Below are 26,563 nucleotides of genomic sequence, written 5' to 3' on the forward strand. Positions count from 1 at the left end.
ATGTGCGTTGCTTCTAACCAATACAATATGGTAAAAGTGATGGAATGTAACTTTCATGATTGTATCACATAAGACTGTGGCTTCCATCTTTCTAGAATACTCCATTGCATTCTTGGCTTGTACTCTCTGATGATATAAGAAGCCATGTTGGAGAGACCCATATGTCAAGGAACTAAGGGCTGTCTCTTACCAATATGTATTTAGGAACTGAGGTAGACCTCCAGCCAACAATTAAAAAATAAATGGACCTTTTGTCCAACAGGACTCAAATAACTGAAGTCTGCCAACAATGTAAGCCAATATAAGCCAATGTCAAAATAAGCTTGGAAGTGGATACTCCCAAGTCTGTTCAGATGAGACCTCAGACTGATTGACACCTTGATGGTCGCCCCAAAGGAGACAATGAAGCACATTCAGCTAAGCAAGGCCTAGATTCTTGATTTACAGAAACCATAAGTAATAATAAACAATAATAATAATAAACAATAATAATAATAAATGCCAATACATGTTTTTAAGCCGCTAAGTTTGTGGTAATATTGTTACACAGCAATAGATAACTGGTATAGCAAGTAAGACTTGAAGAAGGAGATTGATTCCTAAACTAAGTATTATAGAATAAGACAAGCGGCATAAGGTAGTCTAGGCAAATGGGACAGCATAACTAAAAGAAAATAGACAGGAATCAGTAGTTTTTGATGACTGCACTACAAGTATTTCTATGTTACTGAGACCACAGGTACAAAGCATTAAGCGGTGGGAGATTAAAAAAAAAAAGGAGACGTATTTGAGTAGGAGTTCGACTAGGAGGGATCTTTTAGGCGTGTATGCTATACTAATTATTTGGATTTTATCCTATGGACAATGGAAAACTAGTGAAACATTTAAGAAGGGCAGGAACAATGGAGAGTCTTATGGTTTATATAAGACCACTCTGGAAACTTTTTGGACAGATAACTTTGAGAAGAACAAGAACAAGAACCAAAATTGCCCTCCAGTTGAAAAAGTGTTCCATGGTAGGTAATAAAAAATGATTAGAACCATGTTAAGAATAGAAATATGGTAACTGATTTGAGAAATATTTAGCAAGTAAAATCGGCAGAACTTGGGTATTAGTTGACAGGCATAAAAGGAAGGAAAAGTCAAAAGTGATGCCTCGATTTATAATTCGGATAATCATTTAGCAACAGTTCCATCAACTAGGGCAAATAGTGCAAGAAGACAAAGACAAAAAATCTAGGAGGAAAAAGTAAATGGAGTTTTTAATTAATATGAAGCTCAGATATACAAATTTGAGTCTGGAACATAGTGATACTAGCTGAAATCAAGAGTCAAGGGTGACTAGAAATGACAGAAAAAATAATAAAATAGAGCTGAAAATAGAATAGGAGGGACAATAGGGAATGTACAGCAGAAGAGATTACAGCAGTGACAAAGCAGAAAAGGTCAGAGAGAAATGAGAAAAGCTTTAAAAGCTTATTATAAATTTCATCTTATATTTAAGAAATTCGCTTCTTTATATAACTTGCTTCAGTTGATCTGGACTTGAGTAGACTGGTGGTGAATGTATATAAAACTCCTCTCCTTCCTCTTACTTTTCTTCTCCATCTATCATATACTTCCCTTAACCAAATGACTTTCTACACTTTTTTTTCTGGTGGCACCAACTCTTTACAGAGGGTACTGGAGGGGAAGAGTCTGGAGATTGATTCTAGAGGGATTCTGATACTTTGAAATATTTACTGAGAACAATAAAAATTTTCCCTCAAGGGGATTGCTCTTGCTACTGAAAATCATAGAGAAATTAAGAACAGAGGACTACTAAGAAGTCTTTTTTCAGAAAGTAGTTTGATGATATATTTTTCAAAAGAATTGCTTTTACAAAGAAAAAGACTGGTATAATAGAATAAACACTGGGGTAAAAAAGACTCTTTGATGTTAGCATTATAAGAGTATTAAGGAACCAAGACTGGAGGTGAGGTAGTAGGGACAGAAAAGAGAAAGAAACACTTTGTATGAAAATATGGCCAAATTCAGTACCTCCCTCTGGCAATTAAAAAGGATGAAGAGCTACTTGACACTCAGTATCTATGTACTATGAAAATTATGACATGGTTACGGACTGGTGGTAGAGCAGAAGGAAAACCAGTTTTCTAAAAATTTACAAGATGGCTTTATAAATGGTTTGTTTGAGTCAATAGTAAGATATAGAATACAAATTCACTGTGTATACCAGAGACACAAGCAGTTAGATGAGAGGGCAGGATAACTGATACAGATCTGAGAAGTATGGCTGGATCCCTGAGCATCGATAACACTTTCAGAGTTAGAAAGCAGAGACCATTTTGGAAGCTAGAGGAGGAAATGAAAGAGAAAAGCAGTGCTTGTAGAGGTAGGAGAGGAACTAGGATTATATGGTTGAAGAAAGCAGTTTGTTCATCCTTTTGTGCCCTTTTGTCTGTTTTCTGACAAAAGAGACATGATTTAGAGTAGCTGTCTCGTTGCTCAATTCACACAGAATACTGAGGTTATTTCAGTTCACCACAGGACACAGAACGCAAATGTAGCACCAATAAGAGAAGTGATGATAGATTTGAACATGAATTCCCACATGTTACAAGTAAATTTCCTTTTGACTACAAATCATGGTGTCTGGTTACAGAAGAAGATTTACTGGCAGCAGTGTAAACCCCTGGAAGGTTACTGTCTTACCCAGCTAATAGGAAGAAAAGCATGGACTCATTTTTAGTTAGACGTGCTGAATTTTAAAACCACAAAACAAATTCCCAAAGTTCTTCACACAAAGCAAGACAAGAAATTTATTTTGTCACAGTTATCAAAGGAAAGTAGTCCTAGCTAATTAAGCTCAGCCATTTTACCTGTAAAATGAACTCTCATGATTGTAATGAAGTAACTTTTTATTAGGGAGGTGATTTTTTAGAATGTTACACTTTAACTTGATTTAAAAAATACAATTGTCTAAATGTTTTGCTTTGTTTTCCATATAGTAATTTTTCAAAAAATATACTTACTAATTGATATTCCCTGATTACAAGAGTAAAACAAATTTGGATTCCAGAGTTCCAACAGTCTCCAAATCTTTGGCACATTCTTAATCTCTAAGTCTGTATACTCTGTTGGACTAAGATGCATTCCCTAAGCACCTCTACTTGCAAAAATGTGACATTTCATCACGATGGTTTCTGGAACTAATGATCAAGAAATTCCCTTAAATCTAATACTCATCACAAAGTATCATACTTAAAAATAAAGTACTTATAATTCAGCTCCTAAGAGATCAACCCAAAGCATACTATTTTCTACGAAAACTGATATTTAGATGGAGCTAGAAAATTATTATAGTCCAAACACACTTTTGAGCTAAAATACAGTTTCTTCAACCACTGAGATGGACAATCTACTTAGGATAATAATTAAATGGTTAGAATTCCAAAACTTTCTATGAGATCATGATTAACTTTATGATTATAATATTAATGATCAGAAAAATATGGCTTTTATAAGCAACTTTTATAAACTGTCAATTAGACAGTGGCATCAGAACAAATGTCCTTTTACCATCCTTTTAGTACACCGTGATACTCTATGACTTGGTGAATACAGACACCGACAAGGGCTTCAACTCAGTTTTCCTTTCTTAAACCTATATATAACTGCAGTTTTAATGTCCCATAATGCCTAAGGTAGTTCTTTCCATACAGTAATATATATTCATGAAATGTTTGTTGAAAGCATAAATTTAGTGAATTTATATTCACTTAGTTGATTCCTGGATGCTAAGCACTGTCACTGTGATTCTTAGGCACACAGTATGTACTGCAGATTGGATTAATTAATCAGTAGGCATTGATACTGTTAATTAATTCAAGGAACATGTAATTCAAGCTTAGTGTTAACTATGACCATGTAATTTATGAAATGATAGTCTGGAATTTTCCTCTCAGTTGTTCCCTTCAATATTTTATTGAAAGATATGCTAACAATGTAATATACATAGAAGCCAGTGATTTTTGAGTTGTACCAAAATTAAGTATAATTTTCTACAAGTTTAAAAATTTAAAAGAACACATCTTTTCATGAAAGAGTAAATTTGAAAGTCTAAGAATTTTAAAATATGTCAAACCAAATGGTTTTGAGGTGTTTTTCATTATGAAAAACATCTTAATCACACAAATATTTTTAAAGTTCAGATAATATATATATATTTTAATAGATTATATTTAGTCCTAGTAAATCACTTACAGTAACTCTCCACAAAGGGTCTCTTTACAAATAACCGATTTATTCCAAGTAAAATTCAGAGCAAACTTTCATTGCAGTTTCATTAGGCCAACATTTGTACATATATGTTCTTAGTTTGAGATTTATAATCAATGAAAGGAATCATGTTATTTTTAATTTTTTTCAATCTTCAAGCAGCCTTGAATTTTCTCTTTTAAAGAAGTCATTAATGAGAGAGAGAGGGAGAGAGAGAGAGAAAGGAAAAAGAAAGGAGAGAAAGAAGAGAAGAAATACAAAGAAAGAAAGAAAATTAGTACAATTAAACATGCTTTTCCAAAAGTATTTAAATTATACTTGCCAATATCACTTATATCAAAAATATAATTTATAAAAATTCATGTAAGCTTATTTCACAGTACAGGTATAATTCAATTTGATGAGCTATGACAATGAGTTATATTTCGAAAGTCTTTATAACAGACTTATAATGCCAACTGTAATGTTATAATGCAACATACATACACAAAAACTGAAACTACATTAACTGCATAAAAATTCCATTAAATTCTTAATGGCAAGTTTGTAGGTAAGCAATTTAAGTAGGGTTTAAGAAGTAAAAATTCAGCCTGACTGAAAAAAGGACAGAATACATTCTCTTGTCTATGGTCTCAAACAAAATGTTTCAGAGAAAGTTGAGAGAGATGTATGGTCCAAAGGGCAGCAAAAATTGGCATTCCATCTTCATTTTTTTTTAATTTAGTGGATTCAAGAAAACATTAGGAACAGATTTGCAATATTTGGTGTGACTCAAAAGACATCAAAACTAAATTTAATTTAAAATATAAGCAACTGAAGGCATGAATAAGGAAAGCATATTTAACATTTTCATTTGAGATATTCACATGAAGATGGTTGAAATTCTATTAATATTGGAGAAAGTTTTTATGAAAATAAGCTGGAGCATCAGACAAAGTAAACACAATTACACACATAAAACTAAGTTGCAGAATATTATCAGCCAGATATTTGCTATGTCTAATTCTCACAATCACTTTGAAAGCGAATTTACCATGAAACTAGATGTAGTTGCTGCTTCTATGAAATGAAAATAACCCACCATAAATTTTTAAAATATATGGAAAATAATGAATATGACTATAATAGCACTACCTTCAGACTTGCTGATGTGTGTGCATATACACATCTCTCTTTCTCTCTCTCTCTCTCTATATATATATGTATCATTTTTACACACACAAACTTGATACAGATAGATATAGATATATGGTCTTTGTTATAAAACCACAAATAGCACGAGGCAGTAATTTATTTTTCACAGTGATCTAGCTGAAAAGGCAGAAAAGAAGGAAAGGAGCAAGGGAGGAAGGGAGGAAGGACTTTTATCAAGCCTTAAATATAAACAAAAGGGATCATCAAAAGGGAATATCAGTCCTTTCTATTAAAAAAGGAAATCAAGGTTTCAAAACCCAAACTACCAATTATACTAGATATGCTACCTCTTCAAGTTTTGCTGGCTTATGGATACATAACCAGTGAAATCCTGTGTGTATATATAAGGTGTTCCTATGATTAACTCCCTCAAACCTTAGTGGCTTAACTGCAATCATTCTATGATCTCACATCTATGGGTCATATTAAGGCTCAGCTAAGTAGTTCTCCTTTCCACATGTTTCTGACCGATCGGGCTACTTGAAAAATCCAAGACAGCTACAGTGTCACTTCTGGTGACTTGGGAGAGATGGATGGAAGGTTAAGGTCAGCTGGGACTGCAGCACCTCCACATGGCCTCTCCATCATGAAGTCTAAAGTTAGTTGGGTTTTTATAGATGGCAGCTGAGAGATCCCAAAGGGAGTATTCCAAGGGAGCCCAGGTGGAAGTTACAAGGCTCCTTATGACCTAACCTCAGATGTGTGAGAATGTCACTTCTGAAGTCTTCAATCAGTCAAGCTGGACCTGAAGGGCAGCTGGATCAGACACAAAAGGAGAGGATTTCAACATCATATCTCCATGGGAAATGTAGCAAACAAATTTTGGCCATTTTAAATCTTCTACACAAAGTCACATTGGAAGATACACCAGGCTACTCTGGTAGTAAAAGGTTAAATAAAAATAAATACCCAACAATTGTTCATTGAGTGAAGAAAGAAAGATACACAAAAACATACCTTAAAAAATATGCACAGCTCAAAGATATATATTTTGCTGATGCTTTATCAATATCAATATTATTCTTGGAAAAAATGGTTGTTTCTAGTTATAACTTCCTTAAAATTGTTTGGGTTTAAATTACTGTCCAATTTATGAAGTGGAAATTTTAAAGCCTTAAGCTCTTTTTTTATTGTTTTATTATTCTTTAAGATACTTATTTTTCCCATTCCACAGAGCCTACTTTAGCCAAGAAGCCACACCCACTGCCTCGGCAGTCCACTAAATTTTGAAAGATAATGTTAGCCCTCCCATCATTACCAACTGTTAAGAATATGACTGTGAACATAACCAGTAACATGAAGTACTCACATTCTAGGTACTTTATAGAGAATATCACTTTACTCGTAGCCACTCACAACTTAGCAAAGACCAGCTGAGACAAGTGCTGGCCACAGGGAATTCCTGAGATTCTGTAATACTTGCAGGCCTCCAGTTCCTTGTTTGCACTTGGATTCATCCAAGGCAGCACCTCATCGTTTTAACAGCCTATTGATAATCTCTTACTAAGCTGAATGTACACATTACAACAAAAACCTTTTAAAACTCATTACTATGTCTCTCACGTGAATGTAACTGAAGCTGGGGCTCATAGCATCACTCTTGTCCCCTTTAGGAGAATCTTCAGGTAAAATTTCTCTCTGATCGAGTACCACAAATAGTTGAACTTCTCTACAGCAATTAATTTGGCTTTATTCTGAAACCCCAAATCATGTAACTCATTATCATTTCCTCTTTGCCATGTCTGCTAAAAGTCAAATTTGTTGCCTAACTCTTGGCAACTGAAAGAACATGAACTTGAGTGACAAATTCATGCTATATTTAACTCATTTTTCACAGCCCTGCTTTCCTTTTTCTTAAATAACTCTATTTTATCTTCTTATATTGTGGCGGGGGTTATTTTTTGAAATCTACCTTTTTTTTGTAAAAAGCTAAGCAGTAAAAGGTTAAATAAAAAATATTCAACATTGTTCATTGAGTGTCTCAATGTGTTACAAAGATCTTAGATATGGGATGCTATCTTACTAGGCCTTTGGACGCATGTTTTCCAGCAATGAGGAACAGGAATGTATACTTAATGGGTGATCTCAGCTGCATCTAATCAGATATTGGGTGTTTGAGATAAGATCTATACCTCCTTGAATCTATCTGAATTGCAAGGGCGAAAGCTAATTCATAGTGTTAATACTTGGAATTTAGAAATTTCCAGGTCTGTATGATAATCATGGTTGGTAAGAAAGGAATGATAGTCCCCACCAAAAAAAAATTTACCCTGAAAAAAGACTTCGGCATTTGCTGATATTTTAAATGGCCAATCTAAAATAAACCCAAATAGGGGCACCTGAATGGCAATATCTGACTTTGGCTCAAGTCATGATCTTGCCGTTTAATGAGTTCAGCCCTGCTTCGAACTCTGTGCTGACAGCTCAGAGCCTTTAGCCTGCTTCAGAGTCTGTGTCTCCTCTCCTTCTGCCCCTCCCCTACTCACTCGCTCGCTCTCTCTCTTTTTGTCTCTCAAAAATTAATAGACATTAAAAAATTGGGGCACCTGAGTGGCTTAGTCAGTTGAGCATCAGGCTTTGGCTCAGGTCATGATCTCAAGACCTGTGAGTTTGAGCCCTGCGTTGGGCTCTGTGCTGACCGCTCAGAGACTACAGCCTGCTTCAGTTTCTGTGTCTCCCCCTTTCTCTGACACTCCGCAGCTCACACTCTGTCTCTCTCTCCTTCAAAATAAATAAATATTTAAATTTAAAAAAATAACCCCAAATAGTAAATCACGTTTTAGTTTCCTAAATGTACATGTTGTAAACGTCATGGGGGGGAGGGGGAAACAATATCTCACAATTCATTAAACGTAAGTCTCAAATTACTGTGAAGATTTTTATTATGGTCTTTGTTTTGTTTGGGAATAAACATATTAACACTGTGAACATAATATTAAAATATTTTCAAGTTAAAGCAGTGGTTTTCAACTAAGAGTGATGACCAAAGAAAGACACTTTTGCTTGTCGTAGCAACTGGGGGTGGTGGCAGTACCGGCATCTAATTAATAAAGGACAAGGATGCTGCTATGCACAGCACAGCCACCCACAACAAACAATTATCTAGTCCAAAATGTCATTAGTGCCAAGATTAAGAAACTCTGGGTTAAAATCACATGGTATGATGTAAATTCTAAATTCTTAACCAGTAACTAGTGTAAGAGTTTAAAGTATCATTAAACATTTTGGAAAACAGTTGTTGGCTTTTGTTAATATTGGAGGCTCTGTGCAATTACATTATATTTATGTCTGCATACCCAACATCTAGCATAAGGCCTGGCCTACAAAGGCTTGTTGAAAGAAGGAGTGAAAGGATGATCAATAGCCATTATGAAGAGAGCTGGCCTTTATAATGTACAGGAGGTAATAGTCTGGCTATTCAACCACCCCTCTTGCTTCTCTTTTGTCACTGTAGTCAGCATTATAGAATATCTGCAATTAAGGTGTTTATGAGAGCATCTGCTTACAAATTGAATAAAATCCAGCATCTGTGAAATCTTAAGACCTCTGATATTTCAGAGTCTAACAGATGTATTTGCTATCTCATCATCTAGAATGTCCCGATTCTATCCTAACATTATGTACATTCAAGGATCCAAGTGCCTGGATATGATGCTCTCTGCTTGTTTGAAGGGTTAATATGAAAACTGTTTGGTTAAATAGAATTTCTGTATCTCCTGTAATATTAAAGTTAAAGCCATTGTCTAGTGTCATATAATATACTTTATGCAAATCCCATGCTATTAATTCAAACTTTGAATTTGTTTGAGATTTGCTCCAGAGAACAAATGTCTCAGGATATTATTTTTTCTGTTATCAAAAATACAAAACTATATATATAATCAACTATTTTTCTTTTTTCACTTTAGCTACAAGAAACATAAGCTGCCCGAAATCATTGCTCACTCACAATGAGGCTGTACTGCAAGTAGCTAAAATGACGCTCTCTGGAGCCAGGTTGCCTGGATTCAAATCTCAAAACCATCACTTCCTACGTGGAGACTTCACTTCTCTGTACCTCCATCTCCCCATAAGCAAAGTGAAGATAATGATCTCCCTGACATGGCTATGTTTAGGATCAAAATTGTTAACTGTTAAGTACTTAAAATACTGCTGGTATATGGGAAGCCCTTGATAAGTATCACCTATTATTTCTGCCTTCTTCAGACAGTTCCGAGTCTGCTGTATTTTCCAGTAGCCCTTTGATTGTTAGCTTTACAAAGGCAGAGCCTTATGTAAGTTGCTAACCAATGAACTGCCAACCTCCAGCAGAGTATCTAACATATAGCATTTCTTTAAAACAATACGTCAAATTAAAAAAAGGAGGCTTGCACTTTACCAACAGACACACAAAACGTATGAAGCTTGACCCTCAGATGGGAAACATGTTCAGAGAACAAAGGTAAACCTTGTACAAGATTGAAAAAAATCTAGCCCACAAATACAGATGAAAGAATTTTATACCAGCCACATTTAAATATTACATTCTATTTAGAGGCAGATCAGAGGGGATTAAATGAGAAGATTTCCCTTAATATTCACTTAAAAGATGACTTAAGAACAATTCAGGGCACCTGGATGGCTCAGTTACTTAAGTGTCAGGCTTCGGCTCAGGTCATGATCTCGTGGTTTGTGGATTTGAGCCCCGTGTTGGGCTCTGTGCTGACAGCTAGCTCAGAGCCTGGAGCCTGTCTTCAGATTCTGCCTCCCTTTCTCTCTGAACCTCCCCTGCTCACACTCTCTCTCTCTCAAATAAATAAAACATTAAAAAATTTAAAAAATAAAAATAAAAATTTGTATAAGAACAATTTTCACTGCAGGAGGTACAGACTCTGACTCTGGAATATAACTTTTTGCACACCATATAATGAATGCAAAGAAAAGTCAGAAACGCTCTCCTTCAGAGAGTTTATCATCCAGAATCTATGAGGAATATAGAGTCTTGCTACTGGGGACTTTTTTAGGTGGTTTTTGTAACCATGTGATGGACAAAATGTTGAACATATTGTTTTTCTCTAAGATGCTACTCTCAGTTTAAAAGCATTTTCATTTGACCATAAGACAGCATATATCTTGTTTGGATTTTACCTTTCTAATATATCAGTGAGCACCAGAGTAAAGTGATGGGATTCCAGGTTGTAAAGGAAAAGCTTGTCACCTCAAACTGTATGTCCTCTTAGAGATCTGACATGAGAAGTGAACTGTCCAAAACAAAAAATCTTTCAAAAGCCATCCTTCTGTAATTATCCAGAACCACATAAATTACATCTTGCCAAATGCTGGAAATACAGTTTTGGTCTGGTCATAAATATGTCTAAGAAATCATAGTGTTTAATTACTTGAAAAACAAATCTCACCTGCTGTTCCCCTGCTTAATCAACCTACAAAGGGAGCAAAGTGCTTTGCTGCAGGCTTATTTGCAGAGGTGAATCCTTACAGGTGGAAATGAAATAGTGACTAAGGTAATGATGGCAAAACAAGCTGAAAGGGTTACACTCCTAAAGTTAGCTCTCCAAACAGCTCCAAATTTGAAGAAAGTTATTTAGACAACAGAACAAACACTTTCAGCTCTGTGGTAAGAAGGCACTGCAGAGATCTAAAATTCCAGTAATGCCTTTCTAATGTTCTATGACATTATGAAACTTTACTGTGTTGTGTTACTATGCCCATGTCACATATTAAATTCATTTCTCTCCTTCTCTGTCCTAATCATTTCACAAAATTATACAGCTGGAAGGGAGGCTGATTTTTCACCATTTAATTAGACTCTGTTTGCATTCCCAATTATGGTGTGATTTTGAGAATCATTCCAAAGTGAAATGCCCATTATCTGACAGCTTTAGATTTCTGAAGTTTATAAAGTGTACAATGTTTGTAATTTTTAAACATGTAATGATAATAATTGATAGTTCTTTGTGAATTGTTTTGTTTTGTTTTTTGCTGAGATTTCTTTTCCTTTTTCTTTAGATGGTTAAGGGGGAATTTTCCTTCCTCCCGGGCCGTTTTTTGGCTTTATTTGTTCTTTTCTAAAGAACCTGAAGATTGCTTTAACACATCCTGAGAGTTAAATGTGAACAAAGAACAGGGATATGTGTTAAGATTTGGTTAAGTGTCAGGCGCTATGCTAAGTTCTTCATAATAGATTATGTCATGTAACTGCCACAACAACCTTCTATGATTTGTACTGTTATCCCTATTTTATAGGTTGAGAAATGGGGGCTCAGCGATATTAGGTAATTATCGAAAGCCATGCAACTAGCAAACGGCAGAAGCAGGCTTCCCTTTCAAACCTCTATCTTCCAACTGTATGCCTAGTGCCTATCCCACTAGATCACATATGCACAAACAGGTCATTAGGAGATCCTCATCTTGACCTACACTCTGTTAATCTAGCACTTACCACCAAAGAAAAGGTCAGGATTCATCCCACTCAAATATGGTCATCATACATAAATAACTCTTGCTTAGTTTGTCCTTGACAGCATTCCAGATGAGCTGACTAAAAGAGATTCAAATAGGAGAACTGCTTCTAGAAAAGAGAAGGCATATAGAAAATGAACATATATGAAAATTCTCAGATTGGGATCTACAATCAAAAAGGAACTAAGGATGGAACACAGAAGAATTCAATATTTCACGACACATTTCTGACTGCAGAGTAAACATTATTTAATTTAATCCTTCTGAAAGACATATGAAACAGATACTATTATCTGCATGTTTAAGATTATCTCAAGAAACCAATGTTTAAAATAATAAATGTCTTGTGCCAAGAATCACACAGCTAAACTTCTGTACCATAACATTAAAATCTTTGTGTTGAAGTTCTAGTTCTTCTCCTGGAGTTCCTGAAACAGTTCTTCTTTCCAACAGCTCTTTTCACAAAGTCACCCCTGTGAATCCTTCACCATATTTTGCTATAAGCTCCATGAGTCCTTCACCACAGTTCACCTCACTCTGCTACTCATCAACTCCACTTAAATTCTTCCTCCTGCTCTTAGATCTTTTCTCAGCCTGTTCAATGATTCCACAGGATGTTTCCTCTAGCAGTATTTCCTAATTTAGGAGCTCCTCAAATCCTGCCCTTCCATAAACATTTTCCATGCACTTGAAATAAAAAAACAATGTTCCAGTTATTTACTGTAATGTACACAGATTCACATTCTCTTACCAATAGCCACACAAAATGACAATTATGTCTTTGTATATTGATTCAATAAGGTTCTTTTTTTTAATTTTTTAATGTTTTTTATTTAGTTTTGAGAGACACAGAGAGACAGCATGAGCAGGGGAGGGTCAGAGAGAGAGAGGAGGTACAGAATCTGAAGCAGGCTCCAGGCTCTGAGCTAGCTGTCAGCACAGAGCCTGATGCAGGGCTCAAACCCACAAACCATGAGATCATGAACTGAACCGAAGCTGGACACTTAACTGACTGAGCCACCCAAGTGCCCCTCAATAAGTTTCTTTAATACTTCCACACTTCACTTTGCTATTTTTGAGTTCACAGATTCTAGGGGCCAATAATGGTATTTGATAAGATAATTTTGTACACAGTCTGTCATTACAACTCTCACATGAGGATGAATGATAAATATGCCAAATGGCAAACTAGGTCACATTTATCTGCAGTTGGAGTTCCCAAAGACACTGATCTATAATTAAACAAACATTTATTTGTGAAACATTAATTAAGCACCTCCTAACTACTTGGTTTGCTTCTTCCTAAGTTGAATGAGATTGCAAGTATGGCAGGTGACCCTGTGCCCCTTGGTTTCTCCTTGTATAGTGAGGGGATGAGATGATTCCCAAAGTCACTTCAAGTTGTATTGGCCTATGATTTAATGCAGTTATGTCACTCCTTAAATTGAGAAGTCATATCTCCTAACTTTACAAATTAGGTAAGGTTTAATCTTCACAGTTATAGAACTTAAAGAAAACTTCTCTTAAAATGATGCATAAATGACAAGAATGATATTGGATGTATTGTAGATTTCTCTTAGCAGTATTTTGATTTAAGTGTAAATGAATCATAAACATGAGGATTGTATTTCCCCAAAAATACAAATGCCTAAAATCTCAGATGATATTTTCTTGCCAAAATGCATTTAGGATTTTATTACCCAAGACTTTTGAAATGTCAGATGATATGCTGAGAACAGGATATTCACACAAGACCTACACCTATGAAATTAAGTAAATTGAGGCAATTTGTTGGTTATTATAGGCTAAGAAGTTCTGTTGCTTTTATTCCCTTGATATTAAGGTAAATTTGATACTTACTAGTCTATTTCAAAGCCCAAACCACTAAGATCTTACTACTCCCAACATTCATTGTATAGGTTTCTTTGCTCAATAGTTAAACAAATTCCCCTTCACCTCTTGCCTCTCTATTGATTATTCCTTTTAAATTGGCTTAGCTGGACATGGCTTTTTCCATAAGTTCTGTCTTTTCAAGTGTAGAAGCCCTTTCTCTGCATATCACATATATCAAAGTTTCCAAGCAACTCTCAGCTCATGACTACTCCATCTTCATATAAACAAATAAGCAAACAAATCTGTTCCCTTTAAGTTCTTGCTAATTGACTATACATTATTTACACATTTCTTTTTTTTTTTTATTTTAGAGAGCCAGCAAGAAAGTGCAAGCAAGAAAGAGGGCCAGAGGGAGAGAATCTTGGGGCTCAGTATGGAGCTCCAAGCAGAGTGCCATCCCAAGACTCTGGGATCATGAACTGAGCTGAAATCAAGAGTCGAAGGCTCAACTGACTGAGCCTCCCAGACACCCCTACATTCTTTATATATTTTGACCTTATCTTTTATTATCCTCCTGATAACTTTCCTTGATTCAATGTAGTTTTTGGCATCTACTCAAATCATTTATGTTCTGTTATTCTGAATAATGCCATCATCTATCACACAACTCACTCATACCTGAATGCAAATAATCTTTCAACTTATCTTCTCCTTTACTCCACACAGATATGCTCAGAAATGCCTCCCTCTACTGTTAGACCACAGTTTCCAGTCCTTCCCACAAATCTCTTCAAGTTCATAGATTCCAATTCATAGGTCTTTCTACGTCTTCCCAGATTAGCCTCTACTTCCTTTTTTCTCCTTTACATCTATGATCCATCACTTCAAAACTCCTTCCATTCTTGGAAACATTTCAGGATTGCTGTTTAGTATAGCACCCAAATGGACATTAAAGCAATAGCTGAGTTCTCCTTTTCCTTCCTTAACTGCTAATGAAAAGCAATTGAATACATGGCAATATTAACCATTCCTTCTTCAAGCCATGCCTCCCTTTCAACCTCAACTCCTAATCTATTTTCTCAGCAAACAAAAAAACAATTCATCAGAGAGGCAATACCTCAATTTTTAGAGAAAGGAGAGAGAAAAACCACATGATATTTTTTTATACTTTCCATCCTTATACTGGACTTGAAATCCCTTCTCCTCTACAGAGAATTGAGGAATAGCATTTTTTAATACCCATCAACTTCCTCAGAAGCCTGTAAACCCTAAAAGGTGGACAAGACTCTCTTCGTCTTCGTAAATTTAGAACCCAGCACAATGACTAATACATAGGAGTTCAAATAATATTCACTGAATGCATGACAAAATGATTGGGTAATGATCAGGGAATTTCTGACAAACATATTTGTAACTTCAAACCTGCTGCTAATTGCTTCAGTTTCATGCTTGTCATATGTGGAGACCAGGCTTTTGTTTCAGCAAACTATCCCAAGCTCTTTTCATGTGTCTTTGGTTTTAATATAACTCAAAATACACTCTGCCAAGTATACTGCTCCATAGACTTTAAATGCAGATTCTTTGGGGGAAATGTAATCCTAATGTTTATCATTCATTTATACTTAAATCATCAAAACATCACTTAAGAATCCACTTGGATATCTAATTTTGTGCTTCCCTAACTGGATAATTGTTTATATGTTTAAGACAAAATTACTATCTGCCCTTAATTTTTAGATAATTATCTCAATTATACACTTTGTATCTTGAGTGTAGACAAGCCATAATCAAACACAAATCGAATACACTCTGATTTCAGGATACTTCAGTCTTTATACTTGGGGATAAAGTTTTGTGTAAGAGAATTAAAACAAGAAATGAGAAGTTAAAAAGTGTTCTTTTAAATAAATCATCTACTGGTTAATGTATAATCCATATTAGTCATCCTTAAGACAGAAAAATCTTTCGATCTGTTTAGTAATATTCACTGTTCCTAGTGAACTAGAGGAAGAAATTAAATTTTCTGAAAATTTAGTTTTTCTTGTCTTTAAGTACTTTCCATGACACTCTTACCTTGTGTCTTTCCTTTCTCCTTCTTCCTGACTCTCTTCTAACATACTGGCCTTGACAGTTCAAATTCATTTCTTTCTCAGGTCCTATGTCTATTCTATTTTGTCTCCTTGAAGCTCTTCCCCCCAGATAAGTCACATGGCTCATCTCAATTTTCTATTCCAAAATTGCAAACATTACTGATGAAAAAGAAAAAGTAATGCTATTTATAGCACTTACTCTGATTAAAACATAGAGCTAATGCTTCTCAATTCCGCTTCATGTATGCTTTCAAAATATCCAAAGGCTTGGGATTAGAGAAAGCAAGTGAACTTATTTTTTGTTGTTTTGATAGAGAAACAGGAAAGGTAGATATTTAGACTCCTGGCAATGTAGATAATGGAATGTTCTTATCTGGACATACTAAATATAAGTAAAAACTGACTTCTTGCTAATCATATTCAATAATATAAACTGTTTTATATTATATTTACCAAAATATATATATTTTTTACATTTTAGAGTATATAAGACAAATTATTATTCACTTCCAAAATCATTATCTTTTTTTTTGAGAGAGAGAGAGATCAAGCAAGCATGAGTGGGGGAGGAGCAGAGAGAGAAGGAGACATAGAAACTGAAGCAGGCTCCAGGCTCTGAGTACAGAACGCAATGTCGGGGTTGAACTTGTGAACCACAAGATCATGGCCTGAGCTGAAGTCAGGCACTTAAAACCAACTGAGTCATCCAGGTGCCCCAATCTTACCTTTTTCTAAATGCCATGAAGATGATGCTAGAAACTGACTGTGGATGGGGTAGGGAGGATGTACAGGCTATTTTAAGCATTTTTTTCTGAAAAACTTATCCAATCCTGATTATCCAACCTTCAGTAGCATCTAAATAAACATATAAAATAACAATACCAATCACTCTTGAACATTTACTAAGTTCCATGGACTTTATGTGCTAAGTGCTTTATGTATATTTACTACTTAATCCTCACATCAAACAAGAAAACTAAGACTCAGAAAGTTTAACTAACTTGCTCAAGGTTATCTTCATGTGTTCAGAGGCCGACTAATTGTCTTACCATCTGCAGTAACGAGTAATTCAGACAGCATGAGTACTCAGGTGTCAATGCTGCATCCCCACACACAGCATGGCACGAATGTGGTCCAATTTCTACACACTAATCTGAGTATGAATATTTTTTGAAAAGAATTAAGAAAATACTGATAAAAGGTATTTCTGTTGGTGCTATTTCAAGAAATAAATGAATAAAATGGCATTTGGATTTTTAGTGTAAATTTGCAGAACTTTTCCTAAGCAAAAGGTATATGAATACAATAAAGCCATAAGTGTAAGACTCAAGTGCTATGAAATGTTCTCAGCTAGGGGCAGAGAAGATTCATCAGTTGATTTGAGAATCTTTTGAGTACTATGTCGTCTTTGACTGTAGGTGAGACACTGCCTGGCACAGAAGCAAACTCACTATCTGTTTGTTGAATGAGTAAATAAGAGAAATACGCTTCTCAGAGTCTGTGGTCTAAAAAGGAACACACACATGCAAACACATGAGTAAGAGGCAATATGCAAAGACCTATGGGGGGCATGAGAGGGAGCTGCTAAATCTGAGAGGTCCTCTAACTTCAGTAAAATGTAGGATAAAATTAGTTTTGTGTAAATGGAGTTTACAACTCTAAAATATTCTAACTGGATCCTAATAGGCACTTAGAGAAATACCTGTTATGTGTTCTTTCTACTCATCCCTTCCTACTATTTAAAGAGAAAATAAAATTTTTAAATGTCACAGCTTTACAAGTCAAAATTTAAGATTAGTGAAGATTATTTAGACCACATTTACCTAAAAACAAATATATCACATTATTTTTCTGTGAAACTTGTGGGTAAAGAACAATAAATCTGTTTTCCTATTTAAAGATCCTAATTAAAAGAGCACTGGGCTGTGCTGTTTTGTGTGTGTGTGATTCTGGTTTGTTTAAACATTGGTTTCTCCGGCTTTGTAAGAAAACATTCTCTTTATGTACCTTCATATTCATTTATTCAAGTGTCAACAAATATTTACTTATCACCTACTGTGTGCCAGGAAAAAACATGATGGAAACAATAGTTTTACATACAAAGTAAACTAAAGATACTCTTTGGCAAGTTTAATTTTTTTTTCCTTTGGCAAGTTTAATGTACAATATTGTTTGAAACAGTCTTGGAGGATTTACTGCACGTGTAAGAAAGATTAACCCAGGAAGATGATATTTAGGAAATAAAGTGAATACACAATTGAATAAGGCCTTTTTCTAATTAAATGATGATCTTTAAAATTTTATATCCTTAATAAATTGCATTCAGCTACACAAGATACTATAGATACCAACATGGGAGGTAGTTGTGGGCTTACAGTATACATGGGGCAAGAGATATTTGAAGTTAAAAGTGCCCTATAGTTAGTTTTGCTTGGGCAAATACGTAATTTGAAAAATTTCAGGCAAACAGGAAAGAGCCAAATAAATGATTTTGATAGAGATAACCCTCAGAAGATATAAAATAAAGAAATACATCCAATGTAAAATAAGGGAGAAAAAAGAAATAAAATTAAGCATAGAAATAGAAAACAAAGTATTGTACAGAAATAAGTCCTATGTAACTCAAGTAGTAATAAGAAGAAATGGAAAAAGTTCAATACATACATATGCTGACTGAATTAAAAACAATCCAGTAATATGACAAAAGGATAAAAATAATTTGAAAAAAAAGGTCTCTCCTCAAACTCCCCCCCACTATGAGACTGTAATAAAGTCAAAAACCCCATATTTTTGGTGTTTGATCATCACTAACAGCTTTCAAGCCTCCAGCTTTTCCTTTACTCCTTTGTCATGTTTCTCCTCCAACTGCTTTATTTTTAAGCACCCTTATTACCATTTGACATAACAACAGATTTTTACTTATGTTTTTTCTTAATCTCTTATATGTCTTTCTTACTAAAGTAGAAGCTTCTGATAAGCAAGATTAGCACCTATTCCTTTAAATCTAAGGCCTACAACAGTGCCTGACAGCAGAATTTCATTATTAGTTGAATGCAATAATAAAAAATATATACCAGGTCAACATAAACCAAAAGAAAGCCTTGGAAGCAATGTAATGCAATTTTAAGATGTGATTAAACATCATGAAATATATGATATTTATGACAATTTTAAAATATAGGTTAAGTAAACACAGTTTTGGAGAATAGAAAACTTGAGTAGACCAATAATCAATAACGAATTGAAAACAGAAAACAAAAATCTGTCCTTTTCCCACCTTCAAGCACCTTCAACTTGAGAAGTGTTACTGGTGAATTCCTCCAAATTCTTAAGGAATAATATTATACCATATAAGATATTTCAAAAAAAATAACAATAAAGAGGGAAGGTTTCCAGGCTTATGTCATTAGAATATTTTAGTTTCATACTGGAATCAGTTGAAGGCAAGGGAAAAGGAAATGATATTCCAATAACATTTATTCACATAAATGCAAATTGTCTAAATAAATACTGTATCAGGTAATGGATCCTTCTATAATACGCTCAGGTAGAATTCATGGGGAGTGGGAGGGGGAAAGAGACTTGGGGAGAGAGAAGGATGCAAATCATGAGAGACTACTGAATACTGAAAATGAACCAAGGGTTGAAGTGGGAGAGGGAGCGGGAAGGGAGGTGGTGGTGATGGAGGAGGGCACTTGTGGGGAAGAGCACTGGGTGTTATATGGAAACCAGTTTGACAATAAACTATTAAATAAAAAGTAGGGGAGCCATAGGCAAGAATAGAAACAATAATTGTACTAAGGTAATTAGGAAGTGCTTACTAAATTGACTTGTTATAAGGAGTATAAGAAATCATGGAGAAAGTACTTTCAAATCTGTAAGATGTAAGTGTTATTGGAAATTTGTGGGTGAGCTTTCCTACTGGGAATGGAAAGGAATTTAAAACTATTAAGTATTTTCTTCCTGAAATTGACCAAATAATAGAAGCTTCTCAGGGGCACATTTATATGTAGTTTTAATTTTTATGATGAAACTGATCTCTTTCTCTTTTGGGGACTCTAACAATATTTTAAACTTTCATCAAAGAAAAAAATAAATAAATAAACCGGAAATGCCAGAGGTCCTCAATAGCAGCATATTTGCAATGAGGTCATTCACTTAATTAATGAACTATAAGAAAAAAGTAACAGATTCAAGGGAAAAAATAAAGGGAAATTGAGTATCCAACTATGTTAACACTCTAGAAAAATAGTTTTTTTACATTCATTTATTTTTGAGAGACAGAGGGAGAGAAAGCACAAGGGGGAGAGAGGCAGAGAGAGATGGAGACACAGAATCCAAAGCAGGCTCCAGGGTCTGAGCTGTCAGCACAGAGGCCAATGCGGGGCTTGAACTCACAAACCGTGAGATCATGACTTGAGCTGCAGTCCGATGCTTAACTGACTGAGCCACCAAGCCACCCCTAGAAAAATTTCTAAAAGGCAATTTTCTTAAACTAATAAAATGAAGTTGCCAATTTTATAGCAGACATTGTACTTAATAGGTAAATTTCAGAAACATTCTTTTTAACTGTGAAAATAAGTCAAGGATGATTATTATAACCATGACTGAGCAACATAACCCTAGGAGTCATGGGCAAAGTAATCAAACAAGAAAAAACAGGTCAGGGAAGGATAATATTGATATTTTGCATATGCTATAATTTACATAGGAGATTCTGAAGAATCCATAAACAACCTATTGGAAATATATTGGAAATAGAAGATCTACATATAAATATATACTTTTATAACATATATTATCAGCCATATATATTTACATATCAATATGCTATATATATCACCAATATTGGAAATACAAGATATATATAACATATATATTAACAGCCATATATATTCATATTATCAATACAATATATACTTCAACAATAAGTTGAAAATGTTAATAGAAAATATAGATAAAGTTTATAATAGCAAAAAAATAGACTCTTAGAAATAGCCAGTTCTATTAAAGGACAAAAAAGAATGCCTGATTATATGGAAGGACATACCACGTTCATGTAAAGTTCATCCTATCATTACAAAGTTGTCAGTTCTCTCCAAACAAATCTATACTTAAAAGCAATTTCAACTGAAATCCAAGCAGAATTGTTGGAAAGATCTTGATGACTGATTCTAAAAATTTGTGAAAGAATAAATGTATAGTATATCTAGGACAATCTGTGAAAGAAAGAGTAAAACCTTGTACTGCTTTATCATTTATTTTCATTAGTGCCATCTATCATGGTGCTGGTTTACACTTTTGTACCTATGGTTTATTTATTTATTTTATTTATTTTTTATTTTAGAGAGAGCATGAGTGAGGGAGAGGGGCGGAGGGAGACAGAGAATCTTAAGCCAGCTCCACACTCAGCACAGAGCCTGACACGGGCTTGATCCCCAGGGATTCTGACCTGAGCCAAAATCATGGGAGCCTCCCATGCGACACCGCCCCCCACACCATCCCCAGACCTAGGTTTGATTTCAATTACTACACTACTCAAAATTCAACCATCTGCTTAAATCCTCTTTTCACAGACCCAGGATGAGGTGTACAAGAGGCAAGGGCAGTCTATGAGTCTATGCTTAGTTGACTCTCTGATCCTCCCTGTTACATTACTGTTATAAATATTAATCCATTCATGTATATCTGTATGGCTTTCGTTCTATAATGTGATTTGTCACTCTCAGGCCTTCTTTATAAAGTATAAAATTTGTGAATATTCTCAGATAATTTTAAAGATAGATAACATAAACTAAGTGGGTCCAAATGGATAAGATCCTTGATTCCACCTATGACACACTCTGAACAAGCTTTTCTCCTATCTGAGATTCTGACAGCACAGCACAGTGTTTTACTCTTGTAGCCCGAGTTTTCTGTGTGCCATCTGAAGTGCCATGGGGCAAAGTGAAAGATCCATTACTAAGCAAAAAAACTCCCTATCACAAGATGCTTGTCTTGTCCTTTATTTTTCCACTTCCCAAATTTCATCTCACAGACATAAACATAATGCTGTGGATAGTTCCTGAATCTAACCTGTAATATGAAAGAGATTTAATATGTTATCTCAAGCTTCTATAATTCTATAGAACTGCATATGGACAGCACATGAAAATCATGGGACTCAGATTTATACTTGATCTTTGTAGCATGGTTTTTAGCTTTATACTTAATCTTAAGAATCACAAATAAAAATAATTCTGTGACTATAAATTCATATCTGCTAACTCTTCTTGTCTCCATATACTCATCTCTGTCCAAATAAATTTCAAAAGCCTTGTGCAGTATCTTTGTTACAGGACCAGAACATCAAGATGCACAAACTATTCAGTGATTAGCAAAGTATTTTAGCACGGCATTAATTTGTAAATGTACTTACCATGTATTACATATTATGGCAGCTTCAATATAGCTTATAAACATTTAATCCAGATACATAAGAAAGACTTCCATTCTCCATCCTTTCTTCCACTCTCTTCATAGTCTACCACTCAGACTTCCTTTACTCAAATCGTTACCATATCTTTCTGGTTCTTAAAAGCTGTGTAAAGCAGCTTCCCATTTAAAGATAGAGTCTCCGAAGACAGTCACTAGTTGGACTATGGACACAATTTTTGTTCAGTTTTATTTTTTAAACTTTTATGTATTTAAATTTTGGAATAGATTTTGATAATATATTATGATATGATATATGATATATAATAATATAATATTATATATATATATATATAATATAGGGTTTTTTCAGAGAGAAAGAACCAGAGCCTTTCTTGTAGTTATAGTATCAGTTCCCAAGTATGTATGGATTTTCACTTAAAATTTAAAGCTATTAAAAAGAGAACTCAGATCACCACTGTACTTTGAAAGAAAATTCTGAATCAAAACAGGAGGTAAAACATGTAACCTCTTTAAATCCTCCATACCAGTATAATAAATGAAAATATTATTACTAATAATCAGATAAAGAAACAAATGCTAAAATTATAATAAACAGAAATAAGTAAAATCAAAATGAACTGACATTTACCTTGTGCTTTAGTTATTAAATCTGTAATTTTTGTTATGATAATAAAATTTTTAAAAGGTATCACATATTTGTTACTTACAATTAGGTTTTCCTGGTAGTTCTATGCAAATTTATTTGCATGTAGCTCTCCAGGCTTAAAATAACCCATATTCAGAAATTTTGTAGTAATTTTCCTATGTGTCATGTGCTTTGTCATAGGCAAGCTATGTTTTATATTATATACATACTATTTTCTGGAGGAAAGGAGAAATTTAATACTGAATGATTAAGCTTTTTAAATAACAGTTCTGACTGTTAATGAAAGAGAAATTAAATGTGAAAGAATGACAAAGAACTAAAATTTATCAATTATCTACCGTGTTAAATTTGTATGTATCTCCTTTAATGTATCAAATTAGCACAAGAGATTTTCCTTCCACTGATTCCTAAAACATGTTTAAAGAGTAAAATATAAATGTAAAATCAATGAGTCATATTAGTCTTATATCCTTAAGCATAAGAAGGTGAAAGTTCTATTACATAATATTTTATTACTTCATTTCCCTCTTAAGCCTTGACCTACTTTTACCATTCATTTTAACTAGCCATTTTTGTGGTTCTGATATATTTATATACTTTCCTACTTTTTCATTTTGATACATATTTACAAATTAATAAATTACAATATGAAAGAATAACTAATTACACCCACTTTGAAGAAATTTATATAAATTATTCTTCTGTAATATAAATGTTAGTATACAAAAAATGTAATTAAATTTTGGTTTCACTAGGAAGCATATGAAAATATTAAAGATGATTTTTGAATAAAAATTTAATGTCATGAGTTGAAAAGGAAGGAAAAATACTACTCTGGAAAAAAGTTAATTAGTGAAGTTTAATAAAGAAATCAGTTTTTAAAGAACAGGGTTCACAGTAACAATGTAAATAGAATTCTATGTGTTACTTTTACTTATTGATACATTTAAATTTATTAATTTTAAATATCTTGACATGGTATAATTCTTGATGATGTGATGATTCTTTTCTAATCTAGACTAAATGGCAAAGATATTGAGGGCGGTTTCTGTATTTCTTGGGAGAAATCCATTTTAAGGTGATTTAAAGTATGGTTTTCCAAATGTCTAGTCCTTCTGGCATTTATAATAAATGAAACATCTCCTTAAGTTAGAATAAGAATCTAGTATTGTAATCTGCTCTACCTGCTTGAGGGAACCTTAATAAGTCTACATTCTCTAAATGAAACCAAAAAAGGTACTATTTATTCAATTGGTAAGTGTATACATGATATTTAACATTCAGAATGTTTGCAATGTGTATATATTTTAAAACCTGTGGTAATGAAGATAGGCATGAAGATAACCAAAGTCAATATTTTGTTTCATTTAGTCCTTTGTATCATAACTCTGCAATAAGATTCATTATAAACAGCTAAATGAAACTTATTGTATATATTTCCAAAAAGTTAGTAAACAAATGGAAGAGGAAAAAAGCATCTATAAAGATAGAAACAAGAATATAACTCAGAATAAGCAAGAACTACACAGGGGATACAGACAATAGTACTCAGACACTATAATTTAATCAATAAATTTAATAATTTTAAAACAATTAAAACTTTTAAGTAGATTTAAAATACACTTTCTTTTTTTCCTTTCTTTTTATTTCTTTTTATTTTTTTAAATAGTTTATTGTCAAATTGGTTTCCATATAACACCCAGTGCTCTTCCCCACAAGTGCCCTCCTCCATCACCACCACCTCTTTTCCCCCCTCCCCCTTCCCCTTCAATCCTCAGTTCATTTTCAGCATTCAATAGTCTCTCAAGTTTTGCATCCCTCTCTCTCCCCAACTCTCTTTCCCTCTTCCCCTCCCCCTGGTCCTCCATTAGGTTTCTCCTGTTTTCCTGTTAAACCTATGAGTGCAAACATATGGTATCTGTCCTCTGACTTATTTCGCTTAGCATGACATCCTCAAGATCCATCCACTTTCCTACAAATGGCCATATTTCATTCTTTCTCATTGCCATGTAGTACTCCATTGTGGTATATATACCACATCTTCTTGATCCACTCATCAGGTGATGGGCATTTAGGCTTTTTCCATGTTTTGGCTATTGTTGACAGTGCTGCTGTGAACATTGGGGTACAGGTGCTCCTATGCATCAGCATTTCTGTATCTCTTGGGTAAATCCCTAGCAGGGCTATTGCTGGGTCATAAGGGAGTTCTATGGATAGTTTTTTGAGGAACCTCCACACTGTTTTCCAGAGCGGCTGCACCAGTTTACATTCCCACCAACAGTGTAGGAGGGTGCCCATCTCTCCACACCCTCAGCATCTACAGTCTCTTGATTTGTTCATTTTAGCCACTCTGACTGGCGTGAGGTGGAAAAAAAAAAATAAATAAAATACACTTTCTGCAATGATGAAGTATTTTGGAATTATAAAGCAAATAAAAATAAAAGAATTTTGATAACAATTTGAGTAATTAGCACATTGAACAAAAGGATTCTGATGGGACAATAATGTAATGATAATCCTTTGTAGATGAAGACACTCCACCCCAAAATGAGATATTAATAAAATTTAGATGAAAATATAAGCAAATAGATTGACAGCTCTGACACAAAAATATAAATAGGCAAAGGACCTACCCTACTTTCATGGAGTTTAACTTTCAAACAGTATTTAGACCATTGGTCTCCAAGTTCATTTACTCTTGGAAAAGCAAAGTTTTCTGTTTAAAGAGAAAAAAAAGCTTTTTCTAAAGACAGGGAGAGAGTACAGTACTCTTACACTACATGTTAATGATTTCAGTATAAACGAATATATAATATGTGGATTGAGTTTCCTTCCAAAAGCATATGGCTTGTAAGTTAAAGGAAAAGTCCTTCGGGCTACATGTTTTATCAAACCTAGACCAAACTAAAATTGTTTTAAGATGTAAAAAAAAACTCAGACTGTAGCCAAGACTACCCATCCCTGAATTAAACAAAACACCATGACCATAAAATTTTATTTATGCTATTCAGAAGAAAACAGCATGAGAAAATCCAACCAATTACTAGAAGGTAAAATACACTTCTTCAGGAAATTCTGATGTTACCTACTCTCTCTTCCAAAAATTTAAGAAATAAAATTTCATCAAAACCTCAAGGAATTTAGGCACACTAAAAGGAATCACTCTAAAGTATGATGTTCCAATATGAAATATAGTGATAACATAGTGAAATATAGAAGATAAATCTGCTTTGTTGTTAAAATGTCTTTTTATTTTATTAACAGTGATTCCCTACTCTCCCTATCCTAAACTCACACCACCAATTCCTAACACACACACACACACACACCCCCCACCCCACCCAGAACATTTTTTGCTTCTTCAGGATATGCCAAAGTATTTCAATGATTTAGATACTATGGTGATTTTTTAATGGGTTAACTAGCTAAGCTGATCTATATACCTCAGAATTCCAATCTCTTTATGTTTCTTTAGAGGGTCCACAAAAGAGGTTCTCGTAGGAGGTTCTGAGAAGGTTGGAAGGAAAGCCGAAGTCATCTTGTTGATTGTCTTCTGGCTCATCTCATGGATGTGAGGGAGTGGTAGGATTTGCAACTGTCCTACCCTCCTCTGTACTGTCCCTCC

The 26,563-nt window shown here is 34.3% G+C and overlaps 1 long non-coding RNA gene across 3 annotated transcripts in view; it reads right to left on the reverse strand.

Annotated features, from left to right (window-relative positions):
- Window positions 1-4,282: 4,282 nt before the first annotated feature.
- LOC115279264 overlaps window positions 4,283-26,563 on the reverse strand; it is a 54,581-nt gene continuing 32,300 nt past the window's right edge. The window contains exons 1-3 of one of the 3 annotated variants that reach the window (XR_003903316.1): window positions 16,580-16,691; window positions 11,912-12,040; window positions 4,283-4,453 (exon numbers count right to left, since the gene is read on the reverse strand). This is a non-coding gene — a long non-coding RNA (uncharacterized LOC115279264). Of the gene's footprint in view, window positions 4,454-11,911; window positions 12,041-15,837; window positions 15,927-16,579; window positions 16,692-26,563 lie in introns of those variants that run through there. The other 2 variants (XR_003903315.1, XR_003903314.1) reach the window with 2 other exon arrangements.

Source organism: Suricata suricatta, chromosome 15 (genome assembly GCF_006229205.1).
Source record: "Suricata suricatta isolate VVHF042 chromosome 15, meerkat_22Aug2017_6uvM2_HiC, whole genome shotgun sequence".
NCBI classification, from domain to species: Eukaryota; Metazoa; Chordata; class Mammalia; order Carnivora; family Herpestidae; genus Suricata; species Suricata suricatta.